Source organism: Drosophila takahashii, unplaced genomic scaffold (genome assembly GCF_030179915.1).
Source record: "Drosophila takahashii strain IR98-3 E-12201 unplaced genomic scaffold, DtakHiC1v2 scaffold_145, whole genome shotgun sequence".
NCBI classification, from domain to species: Eukaryota; Metazoa; Arthropoda; class Insecta; order Diptera; family Drosophilidae; genus Drosophila; species Drosophila takahashii.
Genome location: NW_027221664.1, coordinates 1 through 20,286, shown reverse-complemented (window position 1 = coordinate 20,286; position 20,286 = coordinate 1). Strand labels below are relative to the sequence as shown.

General features: G+C 38.9%; 2 non-coding genes and 2 pseudogenes across 2 annotated transcripts; all 4 read right to left on the bottom strand.

Moving 5' to 3' along the window:
* Nucleotides 1-46: 46 nt before the first annotated feature.
* On the bottom strand, nt 47-225 carry LOC138914215 (5.8S ribosomal RNA). The gene has a single exon (XR_011420077.1). It is a non-coding gene; the product is annotated as a 5.8S ribosomal RNA (ribosomal RNA).
* A 623-nt stretch (nt 226-848) lies between these two features.
* LOC138914218 (small subunit ribosomal RNA) lies at nt 849-2,843 on the bottom strand. The gene has a single exon (XR_011420079.1). It is a non-coding gene; the product is annotated as a small subunit ribosomal RNA (ribosomal RNA).
* Nucleotides 2,844-16,206: 13,363 nt separating this feature from the next.
* On the bottom strand, nt 16,207-18,974 carry LOC138914216 (large subunit ribosomal RNA; annotated as a pseudogene).
* Nucleotides 18,975-19,397: 423 nt separating this feature from the next.
* Nucleotides 19,398-19,547, bottom strand: LOC138914217 (5.8S ribosomal RNA; annotated as a pseudogene).
* Nucleotides 19,548-20,286: the final 739 nt, after the last annotated feature.

Below are 20,286 nucleotides of genomic sequence, written 5' to 3'. Positions count from 1 at the left end.
ATTTTATTATAAAATTTGTATAAACAACTTAATTAGCATAGTCTTACAACCCTCAACCATATGTAGTCCAAGCAGCACTATAAAATTAATTAAAGTACATAACAGCATGGACTGCGATATGCGTTCAAAATGTCGATGTTCATGTGTCCTGCAGTTCACACGATGACGCACAGTTTGCTGCGTTCTTCATCGACCCATGAGCCGAGTGATCCACCGCTTAGAGTTTTATAATATTGGTTTTAAATTTGGTCAAATATGTTTTTATTGAAAGAAATTAAAAATACACCATTTTACTGGCATATATCAATTCCTTCAATAAATGTATTTATATACCTAAAATAAATGCTGCGAAATGTCTTAGTTTTATATAAACAATATATATCAAAGTATTATTTGTAATGGCATTTGTTTGTTAATATATATTGATAATTTTATATAAAACATTAACCTGAAACCAGGTACAACATTGTATATTTTAGGTTGTTGCATTATCCAATGTATGATCATCATCAAATTAGTTGGCCAATACATCTCGCAACGCGTGTATATTATGGTCCATATACACACAAAAGTTTATAATAAATATATAAAATATATTTTATTATATTAATAATTCGATTTGCTTGTTCGAATTTTATGTTTGTTTCTATTTAATTTATTTGTAATAATATTATATTATTACAATATTTCGATTTGCTTGTTCGAAATTTATTTGATCTTTTACTTTTAAGATCATATTTTTGGTATAATTATTATTATAATTATTATGTATATATATATATATATTGGTAATTTGTATTAAATTTGTATTAACAAATTTTTTTATTAACGGTAAGGATATTATACAATAATGATCCTTCCGCAGGTTCACCTACGGAAACCTTGTTACGACTTTTACTTCCTCTAAATAATCAAGTTCGGTCAACTTTTGCGAAACAACCGTAACACACAAGGCGTCACAGTGATCACGTCCGGAGACCTCACTAAATAATTCAATCGGTAGTAGCGACGGGCGGTGTGTACAAAGGGCAGGGACGTAATCAATGCGAGTTAATGACTCACACTTACTGGGAATTCCAAGTTCATGTGAACAGTTTCAGTTCACAATCCCAAGCATGAAAGTGGTTCAGCGGTTTACCCGGACCTCTCGGTCTAGGAAATACACGTTGATACTTTCATTGTAGCGCGCGTGCAGCCCAGGACATCTAAGGGCATCACAGACCTGTTATTGCTCAATCTCATTATTGCTAGACGCAATTTGTCCATTTAAGAAGCTAGTGTCCTTATAATGGGACAAACCAACAGGTACGGCTCCACTTATATAAACACATTCAAACACAATAAACATTTTACTGCCACCATGAATGAAGGCTATATAAGCTTCAACACCATAATCCTGAAGATATCTATTTAATATATTTGAGTCTCGTTCGTTATCGGAATTAACCAGACAAATCACTCCACGAACTAAGAACGGCCATGCACCACCACCCATAGATTCGAGAAAGAGCTATCAATCTGTCTTACACACTTATGTTCGGACCTGGTAAGTTTTCCCGTGTTGAGTCAAATTAAGCCGCAGGCTCCACTCCTGGTGGTGCCCTTCCGTCAATTCCTTTAAGTTTCAGCTTTGCAACCATACTTCCCCCGGAGCCCAAAAGCTTTGGTTTCCCGGGAAGCGACTGAGAGAGCCATAAAAGTAGCTACACCCAATTGCTAGCTGGCATCGTTTATGGTTAGAACTAGGGCGGTATCTGATCGCCTTCGAACCTCTAACTTTCGTTCTTGATTAATGAAAACATCTTTGGCAAATGCTTTCGCTTAAGTTAGTCTTACGACGGTCCAAGAATTTCACCTCTCGCGTCGTAATACTAATGCCCCCAAACTGCTTCTATTAATCATTACCTCTTGATCTGAAAACCAATGAAAGCAGAACAGAGGTCTTATTTCATTATCCCATGCACAGAATATTCAGGCATTTGAAGCCTGCTTTAAGCACTCTAATTTGTTCAAAGTAATTGTACCGGCCCACAATAACACTCGTTTAAGAGCACTAATGCAGGTTTTTAAATAGGAGGAACATATGAAAAAATACAAGTATTTAAACACATATAAGAACTCCACCGGTAATACGCTTACATACATAAAGGTATAGTACTAACCACAATTGTAAGTTGTACTACCCGTATGAAGCACAAGTTCAACTACGAACGTTTTAACCGCAACAACTTTAATATACGCTATTGGAGCTGGAATTACCGCGGCTGCTGGCACCAGACTTGCCCTCCAATTGGTCCTTGTTAAAGGATTTAAAGTGTACTCATTCCAATTACAGGGCCTCGGATATGAGTCCTGTATTGTTATTTTTCGTCACTACCTCCCCGAGCTGGGAGTGGGTAATTTACGCGCCTGCTGCCTTCCTTAGATGTGGTAGCCGTTTCTCAGGCTCCCTCTCCGGAATCGAACCCTGATTCCCCGTTACCCGTTGCAACCATGGTAGTCCTAGATACTACCATCAAAAGTTGATAGGGCAGACATTTGAAAGATCTGTCGTCGGTACAAGACCATACGATCTGCATGTTATCTAGAGTTCAACCAATATAACGATCTTGCGATCGCTTGGTTTTAGCCTAATAAAAGCACATGTCCCATAAGGTTCATGTTTTAATTGCATGTATTAGCTCTAGAATTACCACAGTTATCCAAGTAACTGTTAACGATCTAAGGAACCATAACTGATATAATGAGCCTTTTGCGGTTTCACTTTTAATTCGTGTGTACTTAGACATGCATGGCTTAATCTTTGAGACAAGCATATAACTACTGGCAGGATCAACCAGAATAATGTTTTCGTTCATATTTCATTCATATTTTTTGAATAGAAATTAGTAATATAAATATAATAGATTTTATTTCCATTTTATATGTTCGGTTTTTCTTAAATATTGATTTTAATTCAATATTTTTTTTTTGCTTTGTGAAATAATTCTATTTTAATTCGAATACGGCCATTTTTATATGGCATTCGTATACGTTCTTTAATTTTTACTTGTTTCGCCACTAATATAACAAGTTTATAATTGATGTTAAAGAAAAAGTACAACTTTTTTATAACACAATTTTCAATATATATTGTTCTTTCTATAAGTTTTTATTATATTATATATACATATTTCATTCTAAAATATCATTTTTGTTCAACATACATAATTATTGTATCCACACATGTACAATTTTTGTTTAACCAATATAAATATTGAGTTAAATCATTTGCATTTTGATGATAAATTTAAAATTTATCTTTTCCATATAACTCTCTGGTAATATATGATATAAAACCGAGCGCATATGAAATTATTTTGATCACTAATATTGCAATTATATTTTATTATAATGCTTTTTGTAAACACATTGTACCGGCAAGCGATACTCTGTGCCCAAACGACAGGGGATATAATAATTTAATATAAATTATCATATATACCTGCCACCAAAGATTAACGATAAAAGTCGGAAACAATTTGTTATTCTATATATAATAGAAACTTGACCTCTGTTTCACCTTATTATCATGGGTTTATAATATTAACCGCGTAGCCAAGTCTTAATTTCATTTAAGAAACAAATTTATACGGATAATATTTTGATTTTAATATATGTTGTTCTATTGATAACAAAAGTATATATTATAATATATTTTGTTCAATAGTAGATGGACTACTTACTGTACCATCCTTATTTTTTATTATTATTGATATACATTATATTGACAACAGCATATGATATTCATATGGTTTGTTCAATAATTAATTGGTGGACAACCACTGACCATCCTATAGTAGTTTTTGGCCACGACGTCTAAATATCGAAATTATTTAATTCCGTTTGCCACCCATACGATAGATATTAACTATCTATAATAATAATGTGTACGCATAAAATATTATATGTATATATATAGACCAACAGACAAGCACTTCACCCTATAGTAGTTTTTGGCCACGACGTCTATATATCGGGCATATTTAATTCTCTTTGCCACCCAACCAAAGATATTCACTTTTTTATATAAAGTATTATTTGATCATATTAATATAACCAATTATTTCTGCCATATTCATATAATTTCTTTATGAATTATTTTTTGGTCATATCCATATAATCTATATGCCGTATCCATATAATGAATACGGCATATCCATACAACTAGCCATATTTGTATGTCAATGTATATTTTATTATACATTTTTTTTCTTTATACATATAATATGGTATTTCCATATCGCTATAATTGAATTATATGTATAAGATATCATTTATATATAGCATTGCCAAAATAATATGATAAACATAAATTTTGAACAATACGGCCGGTCGGCGAGCACTGCCTCCCTATATATGTTTTTGGCCACGACGTCTAAATATTGGGTATTTTTCGTACTGCGGCCCCGGTGTATGTAAATTGGGCATATTTCGTACTGATGCCAACATATCTATATGACTCATTATTTTCTTCCATATCAATATAACTTCTTTTATTTCCATATTCAAGTAATTTCTTTATTTGCCATATCAATATAAAATATTTTTTGGTCATATTTATATAATCTATATGCCGTATCCATATAATGAATACGGCATATCCATACAACTAGCCATATTTGTATGTCAATGTATATTTTATTATACATTTTTTTTCTTTATACATATAATATGGTATTTCCATATCGCTATAATTGAATTATATGTATAAGATATCATTTATATATAGCATTGCCAAAATAATATGATAAACATAAATTTTGAACAATACGGCCGGTCGGCGAGCACTGCCTCCCTATATATGTTTTTGGCCACGACGTCTAAATATTGGGTATTTTTCGTACTGCGGCCCCGGTGTATGTAAATTGGGCATATTTCGTACTGATGCCAACATATCTATATGACTCATTATTTTCTTCCATATCAATATAACTTCTTTTATTTCCATATTCAAGTAATTTCTTTATTTGCCATATCAATATAAAATATTTTTTGGTCATATTTATATAATCTATATGCCGTATCCATATAATGAATACGGCATATCCATACAACTAGCCATATTTGTATGTCAATGTATATTTTATTATACATTTTTTTTCTTTATACATATAATATGGTATTTCCATATCGCTATAATTGAATTATATGTATAAGATATCATTTATATATAGCATTGCCAAAATAATATGATAAACATAAATTTTGAACAATACGGCCGGTCGGCGAGCACTGCCTCCCTATATATGTTTTTGGCCACGACGTCTAAATATTGGGTATTTTTCGTACTGCGGCCCCGGTGTATGTAAATTGGGCATATTTCGTACTGATGCCAACATATCTATATGACTCATTATTTTCTTCCATATCAATATAACTTCTTTTATTTCCATATTCAAGTAATTTCTTTATTTGCCATATCAATATAAAATATTTTTTGGTCATATTTATATAATCTATATGCCGTATCCATATAATGAATACGGCATATCCATACAACTAGCCATATTTGTATGTCAATGTATATTTTATTATACATTTTTTTTCTTTATACATATAATATGGTATTTCCATATCGCTATAATTGAATTATATGTATAAGATATCATTTATATATAGCATTGCCAAAATAATATGATAAACATAAATTTTGAACAATACGGCCGGTCGGCGAGCACTGCCTCCCTATATATGTTTTTGGCCACGACGTCTAAATATTGGGTATTTTTCGTACTGCGGCCCCGGTGTATGTAAATTGGGCATATTTCGTACTGATGCCAACATATCTATATGACTCATTATTTTCTTCCATATCAATATAACTTCTTTTATTTCCATATTCAAGTAATTTCTTTATTTGCCATATCAATATAAAATATTTTTTGGTCATATTTATATAATCTATATGCCGTATCCATATAATGAATACGGCATATCCATACAACTAGCCATATTTGTATGTCAATGTATATTTTATTATACATTTTTTTTCTTTATACATATAATATGGTATTTCCATATCGCTATAATTGAATTATATGTATAAGATATCATTTATATATAGCATTGCCAAAATAATATGATAAACATAAATTTTGAACAATACGGCCGGTCGGCGAGCACTGCCTCCCTATATATGTTTTTGGCCACGACGTCTAAATATTGGGTATTTTTCGTACTGCGGCCCCGGTGTATGTAAATTGGGCATATTTCGTACTGATGCCAACATATCTATATGACTCATTATTTTCTTCCATATCAATATAACTTCTTTTATTTCCATATTCAAGTAATTTCTTTATTTGCCATATCAATATAAAATATTTTTTGGTCATATTTATATAATCTATATGCCGTATCCATATAATGAATACGGCATATCCATACAACTAGCCATATTTGTATGTCAATGTATATTTTATTATACATTTTTTTTCTTTATACATATAATATGGTATTTCCATATCGCTATAATTGAATTATATGTATAAGATATCATTTATATATAGCATTGCCAAAATAATATGATAAACATAAATTTTGAACAATACGGCCGGTCGGCGAGCACTGCCTCCCTATATATGTTTTTGGCCACGACGTCTAAATATTGGGTATTTTTCGTACTGCGGCCCCGGTGTATGTAAATTGGGCATATTTCGTACTGATGCCAACATATCTATATGACTCATTATTTTCTTCCATATCAATATAACTTCTTTTATTTCCATATTCAAGTAATTTCTTTATTTGCCATATCAATATAAAATATTTTTTGGTCATATTTATATAATCTATATGCCGTATCCATATAATGAATACGGCATATCCATACAACTAGCCATATTTGTATGTCAATGTATATTTTATTATACATTTTTTTTCTTTATACATATAATATGGTATTTCCATATCGCTATAATTGAATTATATGTATAAGATATCATTTATATATAGCATTGCCAAAATAATATGAAAACATAAATTTTGAACAATACAACCGGTCGGCGAGCACTGCCTCCCTATATATGTTTTTGGCCACGACGTCTAAATATTGGGTATTTATCGTACTGCGGCTCCGGTGTATGTAAATTGGGCATATTTCGTACTGATGCCACCATATCCATATAACTTATTTTTTGTTCTATATCTATATAATTAATTTTTTCCATACCTATAACTAATAAACTAATTTATTTCCATATCCATACTTGAACTTATTATTTTTCCCATATCCATATAACTCGTTTTTTCCATATCCACACTAGAATTTAGTATTTATCCCATATCCATATAAATCATTATTTACCATATCAATATAAATAATATTTTTCCATATTCATACTAGAACTTATTATTTCTTTAATATTCATATAACTAAATATTTTTTCATATCCATACTAGAACTAATTCTTTTTCCCATATCCATACTAGAACTTATAAATTTTCCCATATTCATATAACTAATTTTTTTCATATCCATACTAGAACATTATATTTTTGCCATATCTATATAACTCATTTTATTCCATATCCATACTAGAACTTATTATTTCTTTAATATCCATATAACTTAATATTTTTCCATATCCATACCAGAACTTTTTATTTTTCCCATATCCATAGAACTAATTTTTTTCATATCCATACTAGAACCTAATTTTCTTCCTATATCCATATAACTTATTATTTACTATTACAATATAATTAATTTTTTCCATATCCATACTAGAGCTTATTATCTCTTCAATATCCATAAAACTCAATATTTTTTCATATCCATACTAGAACTGATTATTTTTCCCATATCCATACTAGAACTCAGTATTCTTCCCATATCCATACTACAACTTAGTATTTTTCCCATATGCATATAACTCATTATTTAGCATATCAATATAACTAATTTTTTTCCATATCCATACTAGAACTTATTATTTCTTTAATATCCATATAACTCAATATTTTTTTATATCCATACTAGAACTTATTATTTTTCCCATATCCATACTAGAACTTATAAATTTTCCCATATTCATATAACTAATTTTTTTCATATCCATACTAGAACATTAAATTTTTTGCCATATCTATATAACTCATTTTATTCCATATCCATACTAGAACTTATTATTTCTTTAATATCCATATAACTCAATATTTTTTCATATCCATACTAGAACTTATCATTTTTCCCATATTCATATAACTCATTTTTCCATATCCATACTAGAACTCTGTATTCTTTTCCATATCCATATAACTCATTTTTTTTTCATATCCATACTAGAACTTATTATTTTTCCCATATCCACATAACTCATTTTTTTCATATCCATACTAGAACTTGTTATTTTTCCCATATCCATATAACTCATTTTTTTTCATATCCATACTAGAACTTAATATTATTTTCATATCCATATAACTCATGTTTGGACTTGGAATATTTTTATACACGTCACTAATAGGATGACGATTCAGTTGGCTACCTTAAGAGGTACATATACTTGCATATGTCTCTTACTTGTATGTTCGGACTTAGAATATTTTTATACACGTCACTAATAGGATGACGATTCAGTTGGCTACCTTAAGAGGTACATATACTTGCATATGTCTCTTACTTGTATGTTCGGACTTAGAATATTTTTATACACGTCACTAATAGGATGACGATTCAGTTGGCTACCTTAAGAGGTACATATACTTGCATATGTCTCTTATTTGCATGTTCGGACTTAGAATATTTTTATACGCGTCACTAATAGGATGACGATTCAGTTGGCTACCTTAAGAGGTACATATACTTGCATATGTCTCTTACTTGTATGTTCGGACTTAGAATATTTTTATACACGTCACTAATAGGATGACGATTCAGTTGGCTACCTTAAGAGGTACATATACTTGCATATGTCTCTTACTTGTATGTTCGGACTTAGAATATTTTTATACACGTCACTAATAGGATGACGATTCAGTTGGCTACCTTAAGAGGTACATATACTTGCATATGTCTCTTACTTGTATGTTCGGACTTAGAATATTTGTATACACGTCACTAATAGGATGACGATTCAGTTGGCTACCTTAAGAAGTACATATACTTGCATATGTCTCTTATTTGCATGTTCGGACTTAGAATATTTTTATACGCGTCACTAATAGGATGACGATACATATGGCTACCATTGTTAAATATATTTAAATAAAATTTATTTAAATATAATTATTATTTTATATATATATATTTTATATATATATATATTCTGACTTAAAAAAGCCAAACAAAATAAACACAATTAAATTTATGTTTATTATCGAATCATCAAGCAAAGGATAAGCTTCAGTGGATCGCAGTATGGCAGCTGCTCAACCACTTACAACACCTTGCCTGTTACAAAAGTCGTTTACAATTGATTCTAGGCTTTGTCATTGTATTAAATAATGCTTTTATATGTAACTAGCGCGGCATCAGGTGATCGAAGATCCTCCCAATTTACTATGTTACAAATTACATTGGCATCACATCCATTGTCGTTTATAAAGTAAATTATAAACTTTAAATGGTTTAGAAGCCATACAATGCAAATTGCCCCTTATTTATCATTGCAGTCCAGCACGGATACGACCTTAGAGGCGTTCAGGCATAATCCAACGGACGTAGCGTCATACCACTGTTCGCTCGAACAAGTATTGTGCCATTGGTCCGTACCTGCGGTTCCTCTCGTACTACGCAGGAATGCTGTCGCAACAACGTTTTGTCATTAGTAGGGTAAAACTAACCTGTCTCACGACGGTCTAAACCCAGCTCACGTTCCCTTGCATGGGTGAACAATCCAACGCTTGGTGAATTTTGCTTCACAATGATAGGAAGAGCCGACATCGAAGGATCAAAAAGCGACGTCGCTATGAACGCTTGGCCGCCACAAGCCAGTTATCCCTATGGTAACTTTTCTGACACCTCTTGTTAAAAACTCTTTAAACCAAAAGGATCGATAGGCCGAGCTTTTGCTGTCCCTGTGTGTACTGAACACCGAGATCAAGTCAGCATTTGCCCTTTTGCTCTATGTGTGGTTTCTGTCCGCACTGAGCTGGCCTTGGGACACCTCCGTTATTATTTGAGAGATGTACCGCCCCAGTCAAACTCCCTACCTGGCAATGTCCTTGAATTGGATCATACCTGAGTAATTGGAGTTATACCAAATTTTCAAATCAAAAATACATAAATGCACCGTTTTATTAAAGAATTTGTTTGCGATTATATAACAAACTCGTGATACTTTGATCAAGAAGCTTGCATCAAAACCCAATACCATAAGATATAATAAATATATCCGTATAATGGCTAGGAAATGATACACGTTCCATTTAATCAAGTAAGTAAGGAAACAATAAGAGTAGTGGTATTTCATTGACGATACCAAACCGAAGTCTAATATCTCCCACTTATTCTACACCTCTTATGTCTCCTTACACTGCCAGATTAGAGTCAAGCTCAAAAGGGTCTTCTTTCCCCGCTAATTATTCCAAGCCCGTTCCCTTGGCTGTGGTTTCGCTAGATAGTAGATAGGGACAGGTGTCTATCGGATCCCTCCGAAGCTTATTTAACGTGGCGTGTTCCACACTGAAGGGATTACAACCACGGCACTCTTATACACCCACAAGTGAGTGTATAGTGCAATGTGTCTAGGTTAAGCGCCAGACCAACGCCCCGGACTAGAAGCTATAGCTATGTACATAGCAACCACCCCGGTAGCAATTCGAATGCTTACTTGTCGGGCAAGCATTCCCCCTTGCTGAGGAGCGGGATCTATCTAAATCCCTACTGATCTTTGGGTCACAGCACCCGAGTTGTATGACGCAACTCCACGTCGAACCCGAAGGCTCTACCCGCATATGGGTATCAACCACAGCCACCACGATACTCCCACATGGGGGCCAACCTCAATGAGCAGCCTTGGACAGCTGCTCAACCCGTGGTACCGAAATTACAGGCTCGGTAGGCCTCACCCCTGAAGCTCCGACAAGCTCGGATAGGGCACCCATGTCATATTAGTCGCCTCCTACGACAAGCTATGACAAGCTGTGGTAGAATTCTTCGCCGCTAGCCACACAGCAGGAGTTGATTGGGCTAAGCCCAGCGCCTGTGGTTCATCCATCCGCTGCATCCGTCCTACGCCTTGAAAAGGCAGCATCCGCGAAGACTCCTAGGAGACGCATCCGTTCTGGGGTCTCTACTACTCCCGCGACGATCCATCTTCCCTGGTCCTGGACAATTCCGAGAGCATCGAGGTCACGCAATTCGTTGTACAGCCGGCATTCACATAATACGTGAAGCCAGCTCTCGTCCTCCTCCCCACATGAGCATGCGGTCGTGGTGCTGAGAGTCCTGCCGTGTAAGAATGCGTTTAGCGACCCGTGTCCTGTCAGTAAGAATCCGGCTTTTAGAGTAAAGACAAAGTCTTTCCTCTTGTAGACAAACGCTGCCTCTGGGAAGAATTCGCGAGTCACATGCCCGTGATCCGCGCTATCCCATCTGAGTTGCCACTCATTTAGCAGACTTTCGTCTAGCAGAGCTATCTTGTCCTTCCAGTTCATCCCGGTCATATCCAGTCCATGCAGCCAGTCGTCAGTATCCAGGGGAATTTCCTTCCGAAGTTTGAACTTCAAAGCAGACCGATGAGCGTCCAGATCCATTGGAGGAGCACCAGCAAGCACCTGCAGTGCCACCGTGGACACTGTGCGGCATACCGGTAGGCATCCCAAAAGGATGGTCCTCTGGCACGAGGTGAGGAGTTTTAGGGATTTACCCCTACTCGCCGCCTTGTACCAGACCGAGGCACCAAAGAGTGCACATGGCATCATGAGTCCCCTATATATGGTTCTCTTTGCGCGGGAACTGAGTCCCCAATCGACTCGAAGCACCCGTGCTAGCCCTGCGACAACTCCAGACAGCCGATCTCGAAGTGTCGAGATATGCGGTAGAAAGCTCAACCGCTCGCCGACTAGGATGCCAAGGTACCGGCATTTGATGACGTACGGTAGGCTTGTTCCAGCAAAACGCACCGTCGGTCTCCTTTGTTGCGAAAGCTTCCCTTTCAGCAACATGATTGCCGTCTTGCTGGTGGACACACTCACTCCAACTTCAGATCCCCAGGCTCCCACGATGCTCATCAACTGCTCGCCTTTTCGCTCCAGATCGGCACGGGAATTCCCGTCGACGAAAAGTAGCAAGTCATCTGCATACGCGCTCACAGCACAATGTGGCTCTAAGCGCTGAAGCAGCACATCCATCAGAAGGTTCCAAATGAATGGACCACTAATGGACCCTTGCGGGCAGCCCCGTGTGACCGAGACTGTGGCTGCTTCATACCTGCTGATGATGCTTGCCCTTCGGCCGGAGAAGTAGCTTTTCCACAAGCTTATCTCACGACAGCCGACGTCGACAAGCCGATTGAGTACTGCGCTCCACTCCACATTGTCAAATGCTCCCTTGAAATCGACAAAGATTCCAAGGACGTATCGCGACGTGGTGTTGGCGACTGTGGTTGAGGCATGCCTCCAGGCATCCTCCACGCAGCGTCCAGGCCGAAATCCAAACTGCCATCTGCATCCATCCGGTAGCACCTCCTTGAGTCGATTCACCATGAGTCCTTCGAGCACCTTTCCGAACACTGGCAAAAGGCATATGCCACGATAGGACGAAGGATCGCTCCTGTCCTTGTCGGGCCCCTTTACCAGCGGTATCACTCTCGGGTGTTTCCACTCGTCAGGGAAGTATCCTTCCGAGAGGCATCGAGAGTACAGCGACGTCAGGTGCTCCGGAATGGCACGCCATACCTCCTTGACGATGCCACCCGTGATGCCATCCATACCCGGAGATCTCCGACTTTTCAGCCTGGAGACGCAGGTCGCCACCTCGAAGGATTCGAGAATTGGCGGTGCACCAGGGTGTACGTCCACGCGTGCAGTCGACTCCGCAACTGGAAAAAAGTTGCGAAGAAGCACGTTTGCGCAGTCGAGCCAATTTACGACAAGCGCGCCGTTCGACCGAAGACATCCGAGATCGGTTGTCTTCTTCCGGCCTCGGCATATTCGGTAGACATGCCCCCATGGATCATCTTTGTGCCGTCCCACGAAGTCCCGCCAGTTTTGCTCCTTTGTCGTCAGGATAAGCTTCTTGTACTGGGCTGAAGCAAGCCTCAGACCAGCAGCAAGTTGCCCAGCGTCATCGGTGCCACTCCGACGAGCTTCCTGCAGCCTCCGCCTCAGTCTCCGGACCTCTTGGCGTTTGGTACTTAGTTCAGGATTCCACCATATTACTTTTCTCCTTTCTGCAGGTATCCTGCGCCCCATCACTCTGTCGCACACGTCCTGTACGGTAGAGCGGAGGGCAGACACTCGTTCATCCAACGGCGATTCCTCCAGTTCCTCGAGACCTCCCGCTGCACTCCTCAATTCTTCACCGAATCTTCGCCAACTTACATTGGAGAGTCTCCATTGCGGTACCGGAGCTAGGCTCTCAACGGCCCTATTGGGATCTGGGGTAACCTCAACAGTGATAATGTTGTGGTCACTGAGATCCCAGAAGTCTACTCTCCACTCGAACATAGCCCATGCTCGCGCTGCTTCGTTGGCAAAGGTCACGTCGATATCGCTACTGGAGCGAATATTATCAAACGTGAACACCTGGCTGGCTGTGTTGAGCACACAGGCACCGCTTGCGATGATCCACTCGGTCAAGTGCTGTCCCCGTTCGCGGCGCAGACTATCTCCAGAGTTGGGTGGAGATTTACTGAACCACATGGGGGACACGGCGTTAGCATCTATTCCGAGGATTGTCGGTGTCGTGCTGGCTAACAGCAGGACCGAATCCAGGTAGTCGGTGTAGGGCTCCAGAGCAGCTCTATGCCGGCAGTATGCGGAGGCCAGAAAGATAGTGCCGTATCTTCCCGTGACACTCACGCACACTCCGTACTCCGTCGTCAGGCTCTCGATGGGCATGCAGATGGCGCTTGCATCATCCACTATGATGGCGGCTTTCCTCCTTCTGTCGGCGAAGATCCTCATCCCTCCAGGGAGTCCAGTGATCCTTTGGGCTGCGTCCACGTAGGGCTCCTGGACTAGTGCGAACAGGTGGCCAGCATCTCTCACCCGCTTGGCAAGCTCGATGAAAGCGCAGCGGCCTCTACCACAATTCGCTTGGATGAAACTAAACATATTAGTGTCTAGCTTGCACCCTCGCTAGCAGTGCGCCATAGATCGGGCAACCACCCGAGAGCATGAAGTGCCCTGAGGGTAGCCCCTTATGGCGGCAGTTTCGGCAGTCCACCGGGTTCCTGCACTGCGCCGCGACGTGGTCGTCCTGTCCGCACTGGCGGCAGACCTGATTTTTGTTCCGGCAGTCGACCAGTTTGTGGTCGAAACCTAGGCATCTATGACATGCGTAGGTGCGCACCTGTGAACGGCATCTGTACGAGAACCACTTCACGTACACTCTGCCTTCCAAAACGGCCAGCGCCTGGTCGTTTACCTCCAGCGTCACATTAATTGTGGCGCCGTTTTCGGCTGACCAGGGCTTTGTGGCCAGGACTACCGCCTTCTGGAAGTCCTTCATGGACCATCCCTCGAAGTTCTTCTCCTTCAGCTCCATCATGAACTCCTCGTGCCCGATAGTGGTGTCCACGTCCTGGACGATCACCCGGGGCTTCGCGGCGGTGTTCTGCGACACCTTGAGGCCAACTTCGGCGAACTTGGCGGATGCGACGACCTTTGTCATCTCCGCCTGAGATGGCGTGCGAATAATCGCGCCGCCCCTCTTGAGTTCTCGCACCTCGTGCACCCTAACGCCCAGGGCGGGCGCAACCTCTTTGCGGATTTTGTCCGCAATCTGTCGTCCCGAAAGTGCCGGGTCGTCACAAGCAACGACCGCGGACCACGTTTCGCGAATGGCGCTTCGTGGTGCGGCTACAGGGGCAGCAGGTTGCGCCGCGAGGTGCGCGCCTCGTGCAGCGGTGGCTGCGTAGGAGGCAACCGAAGCGACCGGTGTCAGTGCTGGCTGGCTCCTGCACGATCTTCCAACACTCCAAATTGCACCATCATGGCAGCGATGACCTCCTCATACCGATTTATCGTCTCCTGGATTTCCCCTGCCAACCGCGGGGTGGTCGCCGAGGAAACGAGTGCCTTCGAGTGAGCTATGCGGATATCCGCTAGCACTCCCGCGATGGCACCGCTACCCTTCATCACCCTCTCCGTTATGGAGAGCACGGGTGCTGGGGCAACAAACGTTGCAGCGTTGTCAGCGGCAGCTGCAGGGACATTTGCGGCTGGCTTCACGGCGGTGACTCCATATGCGGCAGCATTCCCGGCGGCATTTTCGGCGGCACTCTCGGCGACATTTCCAGTGGCATTTCCGGCGGCGTTCGCTACTGCGATCGCAGCGGCCTTCGCAGCAGCCTTCGCGGTGGCCTTCATTGCGGCGAGTTTAGCGACGATGGACTGAGACTCGTCGTCAGCTACCGGTGCAGCTGGGTGCGTCGGCATCTCAAGGGACGATGGTGCGTCCTCTTCCTCGAATGGCTCCGGCGTGTCCTGCGCACCACCCACGGCGACCACCTTCGCACGCGATGCCTCCCTCGGCGTCGCCTTGTGCCCCTTGCCACGCTTGCGTCCTCTTCCACCGCGGGTTGAGCTACACGCGCGACTGCTGCCACTTTCGCTTCCCGACTCGGCAAGCTCCATTTGGTGATAGATGATGCCATCTATCGGCCAAAACCCTAACTAAAAATTTAGTTAAGTTGGGACTTACACCCGTTTCTCTTTTCGCTGATCCGGTAGCCCGATCAGCTGATTTGCTGATGCTCCGATGCTTGAACCACTTAGCGAAGACACACACTATTAGCCGAGTTCCACACCCAACAGCTGTTACCAGGCGGTCTGTGCCTAAATAAGGCAAACGCCTCTCTCGAAGAGAGCGTCTCTCTCACCACGCACGTGGTGCGATGGAAAATTCCCGAATGGAAAAACGCGAATTTCCCACTGTCCGCACACTTTTTCACTCAGAAAACACGCACAACGTATTTGCACACGCGAAATACAAATTTCGACACTATTTGCAGCACCGTGGCTAGCGTATTACCGCAGATATTCGATTTCCTCGCGGAGCGTACGAAAAACACGTCTACTCCCGTGAGCAATCCAAAATCGACTAGTGAGTAGATAGGGACAGTAGGAATCTCGTTAATCCATTCATGCGCGTCACTAATTAGATGACGAGGCATTTGGCTACCTTAAGAGAGTCATAGTTACTCCCGCCGTTGACCCGCGCTTACTTGAATTTCTTCACTTTGACATTCAGAGCACTGGGCAGAAATCACATTGTGTCAACACCCGCTAGGGCCATCACAATGCTTTGTTTTAATTAGACAGTCGGATTCCCCAAGTCCGTGCCAGTTCTGAATTGATTGTTAATTGATAATCGTTATAATTAATAAGAACTAATTGGTTTGACCCAATTAGTATTCTTAAAAATTTTAGCAAGAAAGTTCCACAATTGGCTACGTAACTAACTATCCGGGGAACAAGTAACTAACATAAATGCTAGAAACTCTATTTACCCAGAACGAGCACATAAACCATGTTATTGTTTCCCAATCAAGCCCGACTATCTCAATCTTCAGAGCCAATCCTTATCCCGAAGTTACGGATCTAATTTGCCGACTTCCCTTACCTACATTATTCTATCGACTAGAGACTCTTCACCTTGGAGACCAGCTGCGGATATTGGTACGGCCTGTTGAGAAGTTTGCGTGTCCCCACCATAAATTTTCAAGGTCCGAGGAGAAAATATCGACACAACAGTATATGTCATGCTCTTCTAGCCCATCTACCATATCTCTCTGCGAAAGACTTCCATGGTAGTACGGCTATAAAACAGAAAAGAAAACTCTTCCGATATCTCTCGACGGCTTCTTTATGGTCGTTCCTGTTGCCAGGATGAGCACGAGGCCCATATTTAATAACAAACGGATACTCAACAGGTTACGGAATTGGAACCGTATTCCCTTTCGTTCAAAATTATTCAAGTATATTATATTAGCTTGATTTGTATATATTGCGTTTTTGGTTTTACTTGAAAATTTTCGGCTTTCGCCTTGAACTTAGGACCGACTAACTCGTGATCAACCACTGTTCACACGAAACCCTTCTCCACTTCAGTCCTCCAAGGTCTCATTCGATTATTTGCTACTACCACCAAGATCTGTACCAATGGCAGCTCCATGCAGGCTTACGCCAAACACTTCTACGCATACCATTGTACCTTCCTACTCACTAAAGTTTCAAAATTTATATCACAAGTAATATAAATCATCTACTTTAGCGGTAATGTATAGGTATACAACTTAAGCGCCATCCATTTTAAGGGCTAGTTGCTTCGGCAGGTGAGTTGTTACACACTCCTTAGCGGATTTCGACTTCCATGATCACCGTCCTGCTGTTTTAAGCAACCAACGCCTTTCATGGTATCTGCATGAGTTGTTAATTTGGGCACCGTAACATTACGTTTGGTTCATCCCACAGCGCCAGTTCTGCTTACCAAAAGTGGCCCACTGGGCACATTATATCATAACCTTAAACTTCATATCAAGAAAGTTAAGGTTCTTACCCATTTAAAGTTTGAGAATAGGTTAAGATCGTTTCGACCCTAAGGCCTCTAATCATTCGCTTTACCAGATAAGATTATTTTATATAATATTAAAATGCACCAGCTATCCTGAGGGAAACTTCGGAAGGAACCAGCTACTAGATGGTTCGATTGGTCTTTCGCCCCTATACTCAATTCTGACAATCGATTTGCACGTCAGAACTGTTTCGGTCTTCCATCAGGGTTTCCCCTGACTTCAACCTGATCAAGTATAGTTCACCATCTTTCGGGTCACAGCATATATGCTCAAGGTACGTTCCAGTTAGAGGCATAAATAATATAAATATCATTATACATAACTATATAGAACGCCCCGGGATTGTGTTAATTAGCTATAAATAGTTAAAAAACTAATCCCATTATTAGTCAAGTTAATTACGCTATTAGGTTTATATCCCAATAACTTGCACATATGTTAGACTCCTTGGTCCGTGTTTCAAGACGGGTCCCGAAGGTATCCTGAATCTTTCGCATTGTTAATCCTACAAGTGCATATAATAAACACAAAAATCAATGATAATCATGCCATTATATAATTCCGAAAAATTAACGCACTGTATTCATATAAATCTATCAGCACTTTATCAAATTAATAACATTTATTCTGTGTTAAAATGCAAGCAATTTAATTTGAATAAACTATAAGTTATATTTTATGATAAATTTGGTATGCTAATAGATTACAATGTCCTTATATGGAAAAAATGCACACTATTATCATAATATTGTTTAAATATTACAATTTTAATGATGAATTTTCCATAACGGATATTCAGGTTCATCGGGCTTAACCTCTAAGCAGTTTCACGTACTGTTTAACTCTCTATTCAGAGTTCTTTTCAACTTTCCCTCACGGTACTTGTTTACTATCGGTCTCATGGTTATATTTAGTTTTAGATGGAGTTTACCACCCACTTAGTGCTGCACTATCAAGCAACACGACTCTTTGGAAACATCATCTAGTAATCATTAACGTTATACGGGCCTGGCACCCTCTATGGGTAAATGGCCTCATTTAAGAAGGACTTAAATCGTTAATTTCTCATACTAGAATATTGACGCTCCATACACTGCATCTCACATTTGCCATATAGACAAAGTGACTTAGTGCTGAACTGATTTCTTTTCGCTCGCCGCTACTAAGAAAATCCTTGTTAGTTTCTTTTCCTCCCCTAATTAATATGCTTAAATTCAGGGGGTAGTCCCATATGAGTTGAGGTTGTATATAACTTTTATTTGCAATTAATTCTTTATATATAATGATAAAACATTTTATTAAATTCGTTTAAAGCTGACGTATATATATATTAATGGCATTTATTTGTAACGAATTAACGAAGAATAATAATATTGTCAACGTTTTTCATATTTCAAATCATTAATAAGAGACAATTCTAGATAATATTTTATGCTAGACATTTCTCAGTATTATTTGATTGAAAAAGAAAATATTCCTCTTCGTTTTTCTCAAAGTTTAATTACTATTGTGAGATAATGTTTTTCATATATTTGTTAATATTATGAATAAAATAATTAAATTATTTTTATCCAATAATATACCATATGCTTATAAAATTTTATTATAAAATTTGTATAAACAACTTAATTAGCATAGTCTTACAACCCTCAACCAATGTAGTCCAAGCAGCACTATAAAATTAAAAAGTACATAACAGCATGGACTGCGATATGCGTTCAAAATGTCGATGTTCATGTGTCCTGCAGTTCACACGATGACGCACAGTTTGCTGCGTTCTTCATCGACCCATGAGCCGAGTGATCACCGCTTAGAGTTTTATAATATTGGTTTTAATTTGGTCAAATATGTTTTTATTGAAAGAAATTAAAAATACACCATTTTACTGGCATATATCAATTCCTTCAATAAATGTATTTATATACCTAAAATAAATGCTGCGAAATGTCTTAGTTTTATATAAACAATATATATCAAAGTATTATTTGTAATGGCATTTGTTTGTTAATATATATTGATAATTTTATATAAAACATTAACTGAAACCAGGTACAACATTGTATATTTTAGGGTTGCAATACAATGTATGATCATCATCAAATTAGTTGGCCAATACATCTCGCAACGCGTGTATATTATGGTCCATATACACAAAAAAGTTTATAATAAATATAAAAATATATTTATTATATTAATAATTCGATTTGCTTGTTCGAATTTTATGTTTGTTTCTATTTTTATTGTAATAATATTATATTATTACAATATTTCGATTTGCTTGTTCGAAATTTATTTGATCTTTACTTTTAAGATCATATTTTTGGTATAATTATATTATAATTATTATGTATAATATATATATATTGGTAATTTGTATTAAATTTGTATTAACAAATTTTTATTAACGGTAAGGATATTATACAATAATGATCCTTCCGCAGGTTCACCTACGGAAACCTGTTACGACTTTTACTTCCTCTAAATAATCAAGTTCGGTCAACTTTTGCGAAACAACCGTAACACACAAGGCGTCACGTGATCACGTCCGGAGACCTCA